Source organism: Gallinula chloropus (assembly GCF_964237585.1).
Source record: "Gallinula chloropus genome assembly, chromosome: 3".
Lineage (NCBI taxonomy): Eukaryota > Metazoa > Chordata > Aves > Gruiformes > Rallidae > Gallinula > Gallinula chloropus.
The window spans coordinates 9,334,902-9,351,772 of record NC_140087.1 but is presented as its reverse complement, the minus strand read 5'-3'; positions in this window follow the sequence as shown (position 1 = coordinate 9,351,772).

Here is a 16,871-nt window from a genome sequence, read left to right as displayed (position 1 = left end):
ATGCCATTATCTGCTACTTGCCACTCAAGAGCTTTAAGTGAAAGTATACATTTTTGAACAGAGATGTTTCTACCACATAATATCTTATTTCTCTGGCCTGTTACCAGGGTCAGTTTATGATTTTTGAAAGGAAAACACTATTTACATTAGGTTAGAAATACAAGAATAGCTATAAAGAACTAGAGAAAGAGATTAAAATAAAGTTTTTCAATAAAAGGAAATATCAATATTTTGATAAATGTTATGAAAGGGAAAGATAATAAAATAAATGTGTTTTTTAAAAGTTTTTACTCAATTTCAGTTGCCTGGATTTACCTCAAGACATTTTTTGTACATGGAGAATAATTTGTCACGGGTTGTTTTATGAAAACCTATGTGCAACAGTAGAATCTAATAAATAGATTGAGGACTGGATTTTGGTATCAAAAATCAATGAGATAGGAGTTGCCTGGTGGTCTCAAACTTTCTGCTGTTACCTCATAGTAGTATATCCAGGATTCTTTGTTGGTCCTGACAAACCAAGCACTGTGAAGACAGATGTTATAAAGTATGTTATGTAGAGAGTTTGCAGCCTGAGAGGCAGAGATTGGGTATTTACTCTGATCAGTAGTGGGACTTCTACCCGGAACCTTACAGCTGGGCCTAATTTTTACATGTTGCCTTGCGGATCAGACTGGCCCCCACCCAAAAACATCATGTGAGGACAACATTCAGCATGAGAACAAGGCCTTATCCTTTTCAACAGCTAATGGTAATCATTTGCCAAAAGCCAGTCCCAATTTTACTTTTTAAATCTGGGCAATAGTGGCAATTGTTTATGCAAAATGCCAGGGTAGAAATGCTAGTGTCCTTAGCTTAAATCACTGTTTGCTTTCTGAATGATATAGTATTCTGTTCAAAAATGACATGAAAATAAATTCATAACCTCAGTGTTTTCATCCAAATAGAGGAATTTTTGGAAGCAACTGAAGATAAAATATAGGGCTGTGATGTCTGTGCTTCAGACTCATGTAGACTTCTTCTGAGGTTATATAGCACTGCCTGTGAATAAGAGGATGAATGGTTTTGACCACTTTTTAAGAGTAAAATGGAAAGAAATTTACATTACCTCACATTTTCATTGTTTTCCTCTTTATCCAATGTTTTTTTCAGGGAGATTGTATGGAACTAACCAGACTGAACACAGAAACAGCTGCTAAAACACTGTAATGTTATTGGCTAATTGCAAATACAGTATTCATAAAGCTAAATTAATTTCTTCTTGGCATTTTATCCTACTATACCTCATTTCAACCCAATTAGGAACTGAAATTTATTTATATTTTTCACAGAAATACTTTTGCAACTTTGGTGGAATGAATTACTACAAAGAGGTACAGCAATGCGACAGGTTTCATCCATAGTATTTATACAATTAATGAATCTCATTGCCTCAATACTTTCATACCCATGAGCAATGCAACTAAAGGCTCTATAAGAAAGATATATTATATTAGAACCTTGATTTTCCACTTCATAATGTTGTACTAGTTGGGCAAGAGCTAGGAAGCCCTCTAGCCTGTATTTTTGCACAGAGTAACAAGTTGAGATTTGGTTTTATTGGAAAGTTCTTCTTCAGTGATACAGGCTGTGCCCACAGTTCGTTTGTGGGAGAGCCTTGAGAGGTTGTGGAGCACATGGCTGTGGAACTCACCTTTCTCCCAGCATTTCCGGGGGCTTGTCTTAGAGACCCACACTGTCATCATCAAGAGGAGGCCCAATCCTACTAATCACATCTGTGGGAGCAAAATGACATAACTGAGGAGTGGAAAAAAGACAAACGTATCTATCTAGTGGAAAGAGGATCCAGGAAAATGAAGGGTGATCAGCAACCCAGTCCCTGGGAAGATTATAAACCAAATCCTCCCTGAAGCCATTTCCAGGCATGGGAGTGACACATGCAGGTGGCTGGAAACACTCACCATGGGTTTATCAAAGGCAAATCATGCCTGACTGAGGTGGTGAAATGATTGGCAGTGTAGACAAAGGGAAAAAAAAAAAGGAACTGTGATGGTGTCTGCACTGAAACACATTTTCCAGAGAGGTGGTAGAGTCTCATCTAAGGAGAAAAAAGTAAAAGGGATACAACCAGGAACAATTTTTTCCATATGGCCCTACCTTGAACACGGTGTTGATCTAGAGTCATTGAGAGCACTACAAGTTTGTGTGATTCTATGACAAAGTCAAGATCCTGTAGAGTTTCTAGTGCGTTGGGAAAATAATTGGGACTCCCAGTTTTTAAATGCCAGAAGGTGCCAGGATACAGTGTGCCAAGATATTTAGAAATCTGTTCTCCTTTTATGTAAGAAGTCTAAAATGAACTCAGTGTTTTCCAAGGGTTCCATTGATAATGAGTGAAAATAAGTTACTTTCCAAGACTAATTTTGTTTTCTTTTTTCTACTTCTGTTTTTCCTCACAGAATGACTAGACAAAATAGAACAATAGATAAAGTATATAAACCAGTAGCATTAAATTTTCTCTTGATTGACAATAGACATGGAATGCAGTCATTGACCTGCCGATATGTTTCTTGGATTTATGGTCAGAAAATTAGAATAGCTTGAATAAGATGTGTTGATCCTGTATCTGAGCCTGATTTTGTATATTTTGATTTGATCAATTAATAATTAAATGTTGGAGGAATGAAGAAAGCAACCTCCCCAACCATTTTCAGACAGAATGTCCTACTCTGTAGTTTATTTTTTTATACCTCAAATTGTAGAGGCAATGAGATTTTTTTTTTATTTACTTATGTTACATTACAGATAATTTTTGCTGTCTCTTTTCTTAGAGCTAATCAGGCATAGATAGTTACTTTAAGAACTGCAATGTTAGGATATAAATATAAACCACAAGAAACTGTTAACACTTTGAAACTCTTTGTATGACAGGCAAATTATGAAAAACGATCCCTGTGAATATAATTATTTTATTTTTTTTTTTCAATTTATTGTTGCATATTTACCCACTTAACAAACAGAAAAAAAAATACCTGAGACAGAATAAATTTACCTTAACCCATCCTTTCACTGCTCCTCTTTAAAATCTTTGATGACTTCCACCGAAATTTGCCAAATCCTTTCCTTGGCAAAAAAAGTGGGGATTATTTTATTTACCTTTTAGTCAGTGCTGTGTTTTAGTCTCACTCCCATTTCTATCCTCTCCATGACAAGTCTTTTAAAAACACCTACCAGGGCTCTGAAGTGGCAACTTTAATATCCAGCTTAAAACACATTGTGGTATGGGACTTCTAGGCTGTTTTTCACTAGGCTGTTCCAAATGTGCAAAGGAGCTCTGTGGAGAAGGACCTGGGGGTCCTGGTTGATGACAGGTTGGCTATGAGCCAGCAGTGCGCACTGGTGGCGAAGAGAGCCAATGGGATCCTGGGATGCATCAGGAAGAGTATGTCCAGCAGGTCGAAGGAAGTGATCCTCCCCCTCTACTCTGCGTTGGTCAGGCCCCACCTGGAGTACTGTGTCCAGTTCTGGGCTCCATGGTATAAAAAAGACAGGGATCTCCTGGAGAGAGTCCAGAGAAGGGCCACGAAGATGATTAGGGGCCTGGAACATCTCCCATATGAGGAAAGGCTGAGTAAGCTGGGTCTGTTCAGCCTGGAGAAAAGAAGGCTTAGGGGAGACCTAATTAGTGTTTATAAATATCTTAGACTTGGGACGCAGGGGGATTTGGCCAGCCCCTTTTCAGTGGTCTGTGGGGACAGGACTAGGGGCAATGGCTGTAAGCTGGAGCATAGGAAGTTCCGCACCAACATGTGGAAGAACTTTTTCACAGTGAGGGTGACGGAGCAGTGGAATAGGCTGCCCAGGGAGGTGGTTGAGTCTCCTTCTCTGGAGATATTCAAGTCTCGTCTGGATGCCTATCTGTGTAATATGAGATAGGGAGCCTGCTTTGGCAGGGGGGTTGGACCCGATGATCTCTTGAGGTCCCTTCCAACCCCTAAGATTCTGTGATTCTGTGATTCTGTGAATGTGTCCTGAAATGCAGATGTCCCACCTCCAGATTCAATATGCATCCACCCAGTAGAAGAGTCATTCTCAGTCACATGCTCAATAGTAACTGAAGGTTTTCATATGAAACAACAACTGTAATAGAGGATCTCCCAATTTAATGAACATGATATGGCCTTAGAAACTGAGAGTTATGGACTTCAGGTACAGGTGGAACTTGTGTGTCCAAGTCACTTACCACAGCATGATTGCCTAACATTTTCATGAATCCAGCCCTTCGAGTCCTTTTCTTCCTTTTCAATAAATTTAATATTGAATTCCACTAGAATACATTTACCCAAACTGAATTTTCTGATTCTTAAAAACTCTACCTATAGTAAAGCTTTAATGTCAGAAATGTTTTAATCCTGTGGGATCTGATGCATCTAAAATAACTTCTTTGCTAAACATAGAACCTCTTAAAAAGAGCCTTGGAAAACAGATGTGCTAGTAGTCTTGAATGGAAAACTATACACTAACCACCATCCATTCTTTAGCTTAGGATGGAAAATAAATGACACCAGTCTTTAGAAGTTCCTATTTAAAGATTCATTGTGCTTCTGGCAAATGTCAACAATCAGGATGGGAGAGAGGAAAAGTGTAGGTGATCATAAAACAAGAATTGTGCTAGAGGCTTTTATTTATAATTTCCCCAGTGAGGGGGGGAAGTAGGCAAGGTGAGATTTCACCTCCTTTCTAGAAAATCATTATTTTACTCTGAAAAATCCTCAGTATGTGATCAGGCCACTCACACTAAGGCTGTGCTTCTGAGATTTCTGGACTGTAGCAAATGCTTTTTCCACAAAATGCTGCAACTACAGATTAAATCAATGTGCACAGTTGGTAGTGACTTTTTTTTAACAGCAGTGAAATAAAATAACTGGTTCTATGACAAAAATATCCTTTTAATTGTCCAGTCTGGGCAATGACCCAAGGTAAAAACAAGCAGGCTAAATGGCCCATTGCCATATCTCTCAAGAAACAATTATAATATTGTTCTTCCATTCCTCGTGTTGGCTGGGTTCCCATTTCTTAATCTGTCTGTAAGGGCTGATATTATTATTTTTCTGTGTTTGCTTTTTAAACTGTGGTTTCTAGAGTTTCTCTTTTCATCTATCTCTCAACCTGTTTCTTACACTTCTCTGCTTTGCTACTGAATTTTCTCATCTATTCCATTTCCCAGTATTTTTATCCTGGCATTGGTGGCTAGTGATAGTTATGATGTTAGCTTAAATCCACACACTTCTTCTCTAGCTTCCCCTGATCATGCCATCAAATACCGAAAAATTGCCAGTTGTGCACTTAGAGAAGGAAAGTGTGAGAAAGGATCCTCTTCCTCAGGCAAAAAAGAAGGCATCAAAGGAAGGCTTACAATAGGCGTCATGTATTGGTGAGATGCCATGCAGCAGTAAGTTCAAAAGAAGGACCCAAAAACTTGCACCAAGGCAATACACACTGAGTACCAAAATTGGTACTGGGGAGACCACACAAACACTTATGCTACCCTTGAAGCCATGGGGACCACACAGAAAATTCATGACTGTGCTTTCCTATGGCCTGCATGAGGCACTTGATTAAAAAATAGGAGTCCATACTCCAGACCTTTCATGTTCTTGGCATTGATGAAAGTCGGAGAAATGAAGTTTTCAGATGAACTGGTTTCAAAGGACCTTGCCACTGTCATTGCTACTGTGTCTTTTTGTTTCCATTCATAAAGGCATACTAAAAGCAACTAGTCTGAAAGCAGTTTAAATCAGATGCACAGTGATATTCCCTGTAACATGAACCAGGACACTGTTAGAGCAGTCAGCATACTGTGGAATCTTTGAAATTGCTGTAATAGTAAACTTAATGCACCTCCATCTCTATCTGGAGTCCCACCAAGTGTTCTTTGTGAACTGAAAGGAGAAAGTGTTGGCGCAAAGACATGAAGAATAATAAACAGTTATGAGAAGAAAAGATGGCTCCATTTTGAGGAGTGAGAGTGGACAGAAAAGAAATCTAGTTTAGCCCCAGAGGCGTACAGGACCCCCATCCTCTAGCTTCCCCATTTGTCTTCAGCATAGATGTTGTTGGGGAAGAATTCTAGAAGGAAGGTCCCGGGGCAGCTAAAAATGAAATATGTTTCTAAGCACGAAGTAGATTGAATTTTATTGGTTTGGTTTTTCTGTGACCCTATCTCATAGTTTTCAGTTGAGATCTTCACTTCTTGTTTTTCCACAGGAAACCAACACATTTTTCTCCATTAAATTGTCTAATATTAAAAATGAACCCAGAGGTAACTGTCAATTCAGAATACACACTTCTCTAGGAGTAGTGAACCTAATTAAAGTGATGAATTATAGCAACCACGAGGGACGCTCCTAACATGAGACACATTTTGGAGTGCTGGGAGCTGGGTTTGCCTTCAAACAGTTTAGATAGCATGAGAGCTGAGATTGCCAGGCACTAGTTTCTAAAGAAAAGTCCCTCCTGGACTGTGCCAGCCATCACCCATCTGGCAGGGAACAGACAGCAGAGACACAGCTCTCAGCCCTGGGACACGCCCGGGCTGTCACACATGCTCAGAGCTTGGCATCACATATTTAGGAACTGCTGAGCTACCACAATGCCCAACTTCTTTTAGGACCTGGCATTTTCATCCTGAAAAATCAATGTATATAAGTAACTTTTTAGCAGAGCATTGCAGAAAATGCAGGAGGAGTAACTTTCAAGTATCAAAAGGGACTGAAGGAACTATGTTCGCCCCCTCAGTGTGAAGGTTTACACTGACCAAGCACATTAGCAGGAGCACCGCACCACTAAATACACCATCAAAGGAAGGCTGAAGGAATCACGTGGCCCACTTGCTCCCTGCTACCGTCTCAGCAGCCCTTTCAAGGCACAGGCATAAAGCAAGCACAGGTCCACTTGAACACACAGGTCTCCATCCCATGTGTACTGATCAAAGGGAGAAACACATCACCCACAATCACAGTGAAACATTCATTTTCATCTATAACCCTTTGTTGGCAGTAAGTGATAAAAACAATTGCCTTTCAACATCAACAGAGTTGTTGTTAATAACAATAACAACAGTAATAATAATAACAACAACAATAATAACTGCTATTATTTTTAATGGAAGGCAATTGACCTTGCAGGGTAAAATTTAAAGATAACAAGCTGGAACCATGCACAGCTTTATTAACATGGTGAGTTGAATTCCTCTTCCCTGCCCCCGCCCTCCCTGGCCCCCTCCGGGATCTAAACACAAACTCATGCTGGGGCTATGAAATGAAAGCTGTCTTTAATGAAACAAGGAAATGACATGACTGAATCAATGGAGCTGCCTAACAGACCCGTGTCTGGTAACTGAAGGAACTCTTGCAGAGAGAAATGGACTGTGAATGATCATTACAGAAACACTGATTAGGAGATAAGGGACAACAACTTGACCCCAAAACAAATGTTGTTGCAGACCTCACTCATTAACTTTTTATCATCATCTATAGATTTCTCTTAAAATGTTAGAGTCATGTCATCTAAAAGGTTTCCTCACAACAATGGTCTGTTGGCCATTTCAGCAAAGGTCAACTCTAATAGGGTTTACTCTCTGGAAATTAAAATTAAGTGTATATTTCTGCATGATTTAGGAGAATACCTCTGATTACTGGGAGAATAGATACTTCTATGAACATCTTAGACATGATAGTACTACATTTTATCTGTTCACATAGTGCATTTTGTCTGCAGTTTCTTCCCATACCTTTTTCCCTCAGGACTGTCTTGAAAAGTTAGGATCAGTATATGCAACTATACAGAACAACTGTATCCATTTGCTCCATTTACAGAAGAAGAAGGGTGTGTTCCTGGTGGTTATGTGAGCAAGGGCAGTATTGGATTCCTTCAGTGTAGTGATTTTTCCAACCTGGTAAACAGTTACTTTTTTTTAAATGGTCAGCTTGGTCTAGTTCCTCCTCTTTAATAACTCATTTTGTGATATCTTTTTAGGCCAGATTTTTTTCACAGCCTTCCTTATTTTGATAAACTTCACTCATTTCTTGTTTCATCAGCTTTCACTTAGTTTTCTTAAGAATATGAGTAAAAATGACTGCTCTAGCTCTGATCAAATGTTCAGTTATCTTACTATCCCACCTTTGGTAGTCGTTGGTAGTCGTTGGTAGAAAGCAGGTAAGGAATAGTTCTTCCCACTCAAAGGCTTCCCAGCTTCTAGCAGTTAGCAATTTAAAGACTTCCTTAGTTCTTCCCACTCAAAGGCTTCCCAGCTTCTAGCAGTTAGCAATTTAAAGACTTCCTTTGCAGTAGATTATGTCCAGGAGATTGTCTTTATTAGCTTGCTCACAGCCTCTTGTCCATCTACTCTTTTTCTAGTTTATCTCTATTTTTAGTCTACACAACATCCTGTGGCACTACAAGCACAATGTATGAAAAGAAGTTCTTCCTCTTATTTTGATTGCACGCATGCTACTCGTTAATTTCATTGGATGACTTCATACTTGGACACTGTGAGACGTTTAAAGCTTCATTCATGATCTTATGAATCATGATTTTCTTGACCTGTACTGTGGTGTCTTTCAGAAGTTCTCCTTCCACTGTGAGGACTTTTGCTCTTTTTGCTTATTACTTTGTATTTTTTCTTGGATGAAGGTTGCTGGTCTTGTTTCCAATGTTTTTTCCTTTCTCACTTAACTATATCCTTTTTATGATAAGGATACTAGAACTGCATGCAGCAGTCAAGAACAGATATAACATGTTTTCTGTTTTGGCTTGCTTGGATGTTTTCCTTTACTGTTTTTTTTTTTTTATCCAAACTTTCTGTATGGTATTTTTTACCACTAGTGTTTTCCTCAAATTACACACAATGCTCCCTGGGTATCTTTACTACACACTTTAGTGGACATCATCATATGTATATAGAAGTAGGTTATTTTTCTCTACAAGGTACATTGCTTTGCATTTATACATACTGAATTCAACTGATGATAAAAATATTTTTAATGGTCAGTCTCAAGTTTAACTACTATGAAAAATATTGTTTCAAATCTGACACCTTGCTAATTCAAACAATGGACTAAAACCATTGCTAGATAATTTATCTTGTATTAGACTGTCATTTGACTTTTTGTGTAGATAATGTCTGGTACTTGTGATCTGACAGCATCCTTTCTGTCCATTTTTTCCTAAGTACTTTTCCACACTTGGGAAAGGTTAAGGTGGGCAGTAGGACCAGGCAACCTCCAGAGGTTCTTTTCAACCACAACCAATCTGTGGTTCTGTGATTCCATGATAGTGCTTATTTTGGACAAACCCTGGTATGGGAAGCCCTCAAACCATTCCATCAACAGCTATATAAAGAGTCCACTTAATTTTCTGCCTTATTTTCCTTTAGTTCTCCTTTTCAACTCAATTATCGACTGGTCCTACTGGCTCTCAGCAAGCTTACTACTCCTGAAGTTTTCAAAATGTTTTTATTAATAGTTTTTATGCCTTTAGCAAGTTGCTAAGAAAAATATTTTCTGGCTGGTTTTATACGGTTTGCATTTAACGTGCTGAACTTGAATCTATTTTCCATTTTCTTCAGTTGAATATTACTTCTGATTTTGTGGAATGCCTTTTATTCTTTTGGTAGCTTGATAGTGTGGATATTTAGGGTGGGCTTCTAGTTCAATGACTTATAAATATTGTTTTTTATTATTATTTCCTTTCAAGTAAATGTCTATCTTTGTGTCATGAAGACCTTCATACAGTAAAGATTTTTAACAATAAATGTTACACAGTGAACTTCAGGCTGACTTTTTCTCCACTCATTAAGATGGTCTCATTCAAGAATAAGATTTATGCATTTTCAGTTTCAAGAATGTAATTTGTACTCACTAGTCCTCAGTCCTCAGTGGTGTGATTGCCAGTTACTTCTTCAACCAACTTTGAAAAGTGAAGCACAACCTCATTTTGTGCTGACTTTACAAACAGCAATAGCCTTTCCTGCTGAGGAACTGCTTCTTTATCATATAACTAGGTTATATGCAAGGTATCATGTACTTTTTTTTTTCCCTGAAAATGATTTTAAGAATTTTTTAATTGAAACAGTATGGAAATTCCTTTGAAAATCTGATTCTTGGTGCTTCCTAGCAGCAAGCAAATTAGATTCCAACCCTTCTGCTCCCCCATTTTATTTTTTTTTGGAGACTTTTTTTTCTTGTTTATAGGAAAAAAAATACTTACGCTAACATAACTTGCAAAGTAATATGTCCTTTTGGCAACTATCCCAGAACAGCAACTATAAACACATGTTTAGGTTTTAAGCCGTGTTACACACTAGATAATTTATCATTTCCCTCCTATAGCCATTTCATTTCAAGTGATTAGTCAGACCTGTACAAATAAATCACAACTAACAAAACTTTAACAATCCATATAAAGGAAATGGCATTCTCCTCTTTTCTGTATTTGCAGAGAAAACTTGTAAGAAAAATTTAATAGAGGTGTAAAATGCTTACTTTGCTTTCTACCTTATTAAATTATATTCCTGGATATTTTGTTTCACTGGGGGATTCGGCCTTTCGATAGCACTGGGCTTACTTCTCTGTTTTCAAGTATCCATTCCTTTGTGTTTTGTTTGGCTGAAGAACCTTCCCTCGCCCTTGTAGTCTGTAGGTTAGTCATCATATTTCCCCTGTTACTTCAAGAGCAGGGTATGTTTTTCAGAGGTGCATATCATACAATTCTAGTGGGGAGGCTGACAAGAAGGACTTAGACCATTGCTGACTGAGATTTCCTCACTAATAATCAGTGAAGATCTGGAGCATAAAACACCTATATTTTGAAGGAGAAATTCAAGCCTTTGAATGTGGCCCACTGCTGATTGCTGTCTGCTGTAATATATTGACTGTGTGTGTGTGCTCCCAGCAATAAGCTTTGGCTTTGCCTTAATAATAGTGATTCTTAATCAGAACTTAAAAAAAAGAAAAAAAAATATCCCCCTCCCAAACCCATATCTGCCCCTATCAGCTGTATGACTGTTTTTTATTCTCTAAGCTATGTAAATTGTAAAAATAAACTGGTTTACAAACACTTTCTGATGATGTGACTTCAAACCTTCCTTTATTCCACTGTCCCATCTTTTCTTGTTCTTGAAAACAGATCCAAGAGTAAGGCTGCACAACTTAAGAAATGCTCAGTTTCAACCTTTCTAGCAAGTTTGTGAAATAGCTTAGGGAAGTGTTTTCATCCATGCATTTCAAATCAGATGAGGGTGGGCCAAGGAAAAGCCTATCATCCTAAACCTATTAAGACTGCTATGAATGTGGGGGGCAGGGGGATCGTCTTTCATGGATCTTCTGTTTGATTGTGATTATATTTAAATTTGAGAGCTTATTATATTTACAGCTGTGACTATGTTGCTATGACAGCAGCAACGCTGCTGTCCATCACTTACAGGAAAAGGATAACTATTTACATATTCCCTTGTTTAGCTTGATTTCCAGCTCCTTCTTACACCCTTTTCAGTTGTGACTTCAGGATGAATACATTTTGCCTGGCCCCTCACCTGTGTTTTTCTGGGAAAGCTTACTTAAGAGTATCTTAGGTGCAAGTAGTTGGGCAGGGAGAGTGGTTGTTTAAATGTGTCTGTGGAGCTGATTCTCAACACTGCATAAATCTTCACCCTTTCTCCCCTGGAACCTAAACCGTGCTGAGTGCCCTTCTTTCGGCCACACATGCTCCTGGTTTCATGGCCACAATGGACAGCTCAAGAGCGAGCAAGCCACTCTCTTGTTTCTTGGAAAGAGGGGCCCGTCTGCCTGTCTGTCTGTCTGTCAAGTGTGTGAACTCCCGCTGTTCCCCAGAGTGCCAGCAGAAAGCAAATCTGATTGCGCCTGCCATTTCCTAGCCAACACTCGCACAATGGAGAGCATGTAAACAGTTGGCTGGGCTGATTGTTACAATGATTGAAGCAAATCAAGGGCAGCTTTGCCATGAACAATGAAATCTGCACTCTGTATGCAAATTCCTCCCCGCTTTCACTTCTGTTTCTCATCTGTGCCAGCATGGTCTTAGCAAACCTCCTATGAACTACAAAAACAAGTTGCGAAACCTTGCAGATCACTGGTCTTTCATTATGAGCTTTCAGTTTCACTCACTTTGCATAAAACATGCCTGCAAGCAGGACCCAGGCTGCACAGCTGGACTCTTTCAGGCAGCTGTTGTCTTCCCCACCCCATTTATTATTATTATTTTTTTTTTTTAATACTGGGCTTTGTCTCCTTATTTGCAGTGTTATTAAATAAAGTGATAGGAAAATGAGACAAAGAAAGAGTGGCTGCATTTTGGGAATCCCACGGTTCTCTATCTTTTCTGTTAATCACAGCTCAGGATGGCTTTAAGATTTGCCAAAATCATCCCCGTTCAGGAATACTTTATATAATTTAGGAAGTAGCATTATATTTATTTTCCATGCAGAAATCACCTGGGTGTCAGAGCTGAGGTCCCAGCACCTGCCTTACCCTTTGCTATGTGTGAATGGCCACATGCCAGCGGCTGAATTTAAGCGTGCGCTCTCCTCACTGATGTGAAGCTTGAGAGGTTCAAGAGGCCAATTCCCTGGCTTTCAGTGTTGCATTAAACCGCCCCACACAAGCTGTTTTTTTTGTGTTGCTGGAAACATGTTTGTCCTTTCTGGGCCCTTGTGCCGAAATAGGGATATACTGTTAACCCAGTTATAAATATTTCTGCTTTGTCAGAATATGCATTTCCACTCAGCTCATTACTATGTGTAGGTGGAATTCCAATGATTTGTTCTGACTGCTAGTAGTCATTATTAAAGGTTTTTCAATGGCCACACTCCGTTAATTAGCTTAAATTATAAGGGAATATTGTAATTTTATCGTAATGTTGTTTCTAGAGACTTCACCTCCTGTTGGAAAATTCTTTTGAAACTTTTTGTACAAATGAATCACAACTCAGGGTTGTCCTCAAGGTGTAGCACACCTGGTAACACATATGGTTGCCAGCATCCTGCATTTGCTGCATCGCTTGTCTTGTGTGTTTAATTCCCCACTTTGCAGACACGCTGTATTGCATATTACAAAACATGGCACGAATCCAACACAGCATCTATGAATGCTGTAGAAGGGGGAGGGAGGGGAGTTCATCATAGAATTATCATGGCTTTCTTGTTTTGTTTGCTGATTGAAGCCCTGTTCAGCTTCATGCTACTTCGTTTTGGTCCCACATTTTTTTCTGTAATTAAGTTATCTCTAAATTAAAGCTCTCTAAAGACTTAAAGGGAAGGTCTTTGGACCAGTCTGCAAGATACAGAAACATGGTCTACCAAGTGCTTGCTTTCTTCAGGTGTAAATGGAGCAGAAGCAAGGTGTACACAGAAATGTAAGCAGGTCATGGAACTGAATTGAAGGGAAAAGAAGCAGATAATAGGCAGAAAACTCAACTTAGTAGGGACTTGTGGGAAGGTAGAAGAAGATCAACATCTAGATTGAAATTGGTGACCCAGAATCCAATATGACAAAGACTTTATTCACAGGCCTACATTGAGTTAGTGTTGTAGCTGTGATCTATGGCCCTGGAAAGGTCAATCAAAACTGAAAGGAATCCTAAACTGAGGCTACAGATTTTTGGGGCTGTGCAGAACCTTGGATGGAGAGTATAGTTATGGAAGTGTTTGTATTAAGACAATTAGCACTTTTTCTTTATTATGTTTTAGCACAGAAAGGAAAGCAAAGCCGCCTAAACCTTTGTGCTTAGAGTTTTTTTGTTGGTTTGTTTTGTTGGTTTGTTTTTTCCCCCCTCTGCAGGAAAATACCTCTTCCCAAGGACATAAACAGTGTCACATGTAGCCAGCTGTCACCAGGGTACCCATACCTTACAGTACACCACCTTTGACTGCTTTTTTCTAAAAGTTGTTTTCCAAAAGCAGATTTCTGTTGTCGTTAGTGTAAAACTTTGCACAGCCCCAGATGTATAGTAAAGTAGCCACCTTTTACCATCAGAGAAAGGTTTGATGAAGGAGTTGTGTATGTCTGGTTTGGGCATAAACATTAACTCAGGGACAAGTAATATCTTCTCTAATTTATCTGTATAAGCAGAATCTTCAAACAGTAATGACACCTATTTGAAGAGTTAATCCTCTTTAAAGATACTTTGCTTAATATTGTGTCGCATTTTTTCAAAGTTTGTAGGTATAAGAAATCTTTTAGTCACTTTATGTTAATATCATTAATGTATTAAGAAATAAGTGACCAATTAGCCTGTAAAACCTGATTTCACCAAAAACTCCACTTCACACAGTTTCAGACTTTATCTAATATTTTTTAAAAAAACAAATAATAGAAGGAAGCAAATCAAATGCTTTAGTTAGTCCCTTCCTGATGACATTCTGCTTTACTTTCCCTTCATTCTATTTTGCCTTCAGTCCAGACATTTGATCTTTATAAAATATACTTTCCAACAAAAGAAAATATTGTACATTCTTACCCACAAAGCATCCAGACCGTCCATTACTTAATCAGTTATGAAAGCAAAGTCTCATAAGTTGGATTGTTTAAAGAAGCTGCATTTAACTTAGGCTCAGGTATTATTCTCCCAAGACATTTTTTAAAAGACCAAGGAAAGGTCTTGTGCTATGGAGTTTTTTTTATCCAAATAAGAATTTAATTGTAAATAAAGATTGCTCTCACAGGAATTATGATTAGCATGCTGTCATACATACTGGAAAAAATAAAATGATGAAGCCTGCATATCAATTCTTTATGAGGTAATGCTTTGCTTTCAACATAAATCAATCCATTAAGGAGTGTCCCTTGACTGTAGTTTATGGCAATACTGACACAAGTGCGGAGCTTTACAGGAGAGAGGGTGTGCAGAGCATGCAAATAGATAAATGGCTATTACCTGGAGGAAACTCTTTGGCAACAACTGAAGTTTAGATTTTTCTATCAAGTCAGCACTTCAGCAGGGCGATTCAAGTTTGTGACCTCTTGTCACATACCTGAGCTAGAGCCAACACCAATTGGCTGCAAAAGTGTAGAGATCATTTCTCTTATAATCTATCCCACTATATTTCTTGGGATGGAATTTTGACATATGTCAGGCATAATTTCCTCTTTAGTAAGAGGCAGAATTTCATTTGATTTCCCCCTTGCCTCCTGGGTTTTTTAGTAATAGGAGTTTATGCAATTTAGACAAATGCTACGGAGTTTTGACTACAATGTCCTATCTTCTATTTTTTTCTGGTTCTTCGGGAGAAAATATATTTTGCTGCAAATCATTCCTTACTTTTTACTAAGGGGGGGTTGTGTTCAGCATTATGTGTTTAAGTGAGATTGATTAGTGCTTGCCCTTATACAGCTCCTTGTATTCAAAGGTGCATTTCAGGACTGAAGAAAAAATAATTTCTCGATAGAGCTATGTATTAAATTTGGCAATATTTCAAATGCTCCTTATTCTGTTTACCAACATATTCAGCAGTAAAAAATGAAATCTGGAATTTCAATTTACAGTTAAAAAATTAAAATAAAAAATTGTCGAAGTATAGTTACAACTATTTCATTCAGTTAATGTGTTTCTGGTATCAGAATATTTAGATATTAAACAGAGAAAGATGCCACTATATTGCAGCTGACCTAAACTACTTGAAAACCAATTAAATAGAAACATTTCTTTATTTCATTTCTAAAGATGTTATTTTTTTACTTTCATATCCAATTCCCAGTCTTGAGATCAGTTAACTAAAGACAACAGATTTCCTCGACACCTTGTACAGTCTTGCATTCAGAAAGAAAGTTATTGCTTTAGATGGCATTACTTTTGAGCAGTGAATGATAAAAGCTGTAGTGCTAAAAGAGTTCCAATAGCTTCACCAGCTTAGACTTCTACAATGTTTATGGATGTATCAATAACAAAGCTGACTACTTCAGGATGAAAAATTCAGCTTGAGCTTTTTTTATTGCTTGCAAATATCTTTGATTAGATTTCCTGTATTAAGAAAAGATTCTCATCTGATGTAAATCAGTGTGCTTTCACTGCATTCTGTACAGGATGAGGATCTAGACAGTGAAAAGTTCATAAATATTCATCCTGCTAGGTGTGCAACTCAGTTTTGACTAGGTGATAAATCACAGGTTTTCTTTTCTATCATGAAAAGATTGTGTAAGAACTTGAAGAACATGTGTTTCTGAGTACAAAAGTGCATGTTAGAATGAGTTTTAACACGAATTGCTGAATATAGTTTTATAACTCTATTTCTCACAATGCTTTTTGCCAGTAAAATTAGGAAAGCTTAAAGGTATAACGTCATCAAAATGGCATGAGAGCACAGAATAGAAAATCACTTTGAATTTGCAGAGATTTTTATCTGAAAATAAAAGGCCCAAGCTCTTGCAATTCTGATGAACAGCCAGTGTACAATTGTACAGGTATAATATTTGCATTAATTAACTTTCAATATTTTTAGATCAATTAACCATATCCTTATAAAGATTTTAGACTTTGGAATTTAAAATAAATTAATAAATTATAAGTAAATTAATATAAAACTGGAAATAATCACTATGATCTTCTGCCTGGACCTCCATTACACTATTACTGTCTGGATAAAGCTCTGTGTTTAAAAGGAAAGAACTGTGCATTGGTTTACAAGTCATCAATAAGAAAGAGACTTCATCTCAACCTTTACCAAGTCTGCCAAGTTGCTTCAATTCTTTATTAATTTGTCTTTTTCTACTTCTGATAATTTAGTATATGGCTGGGAGATAATGACATGGGCAACACCTTTATTTTTTACTTAACAAGTGAATAGAGAATCTGAGACT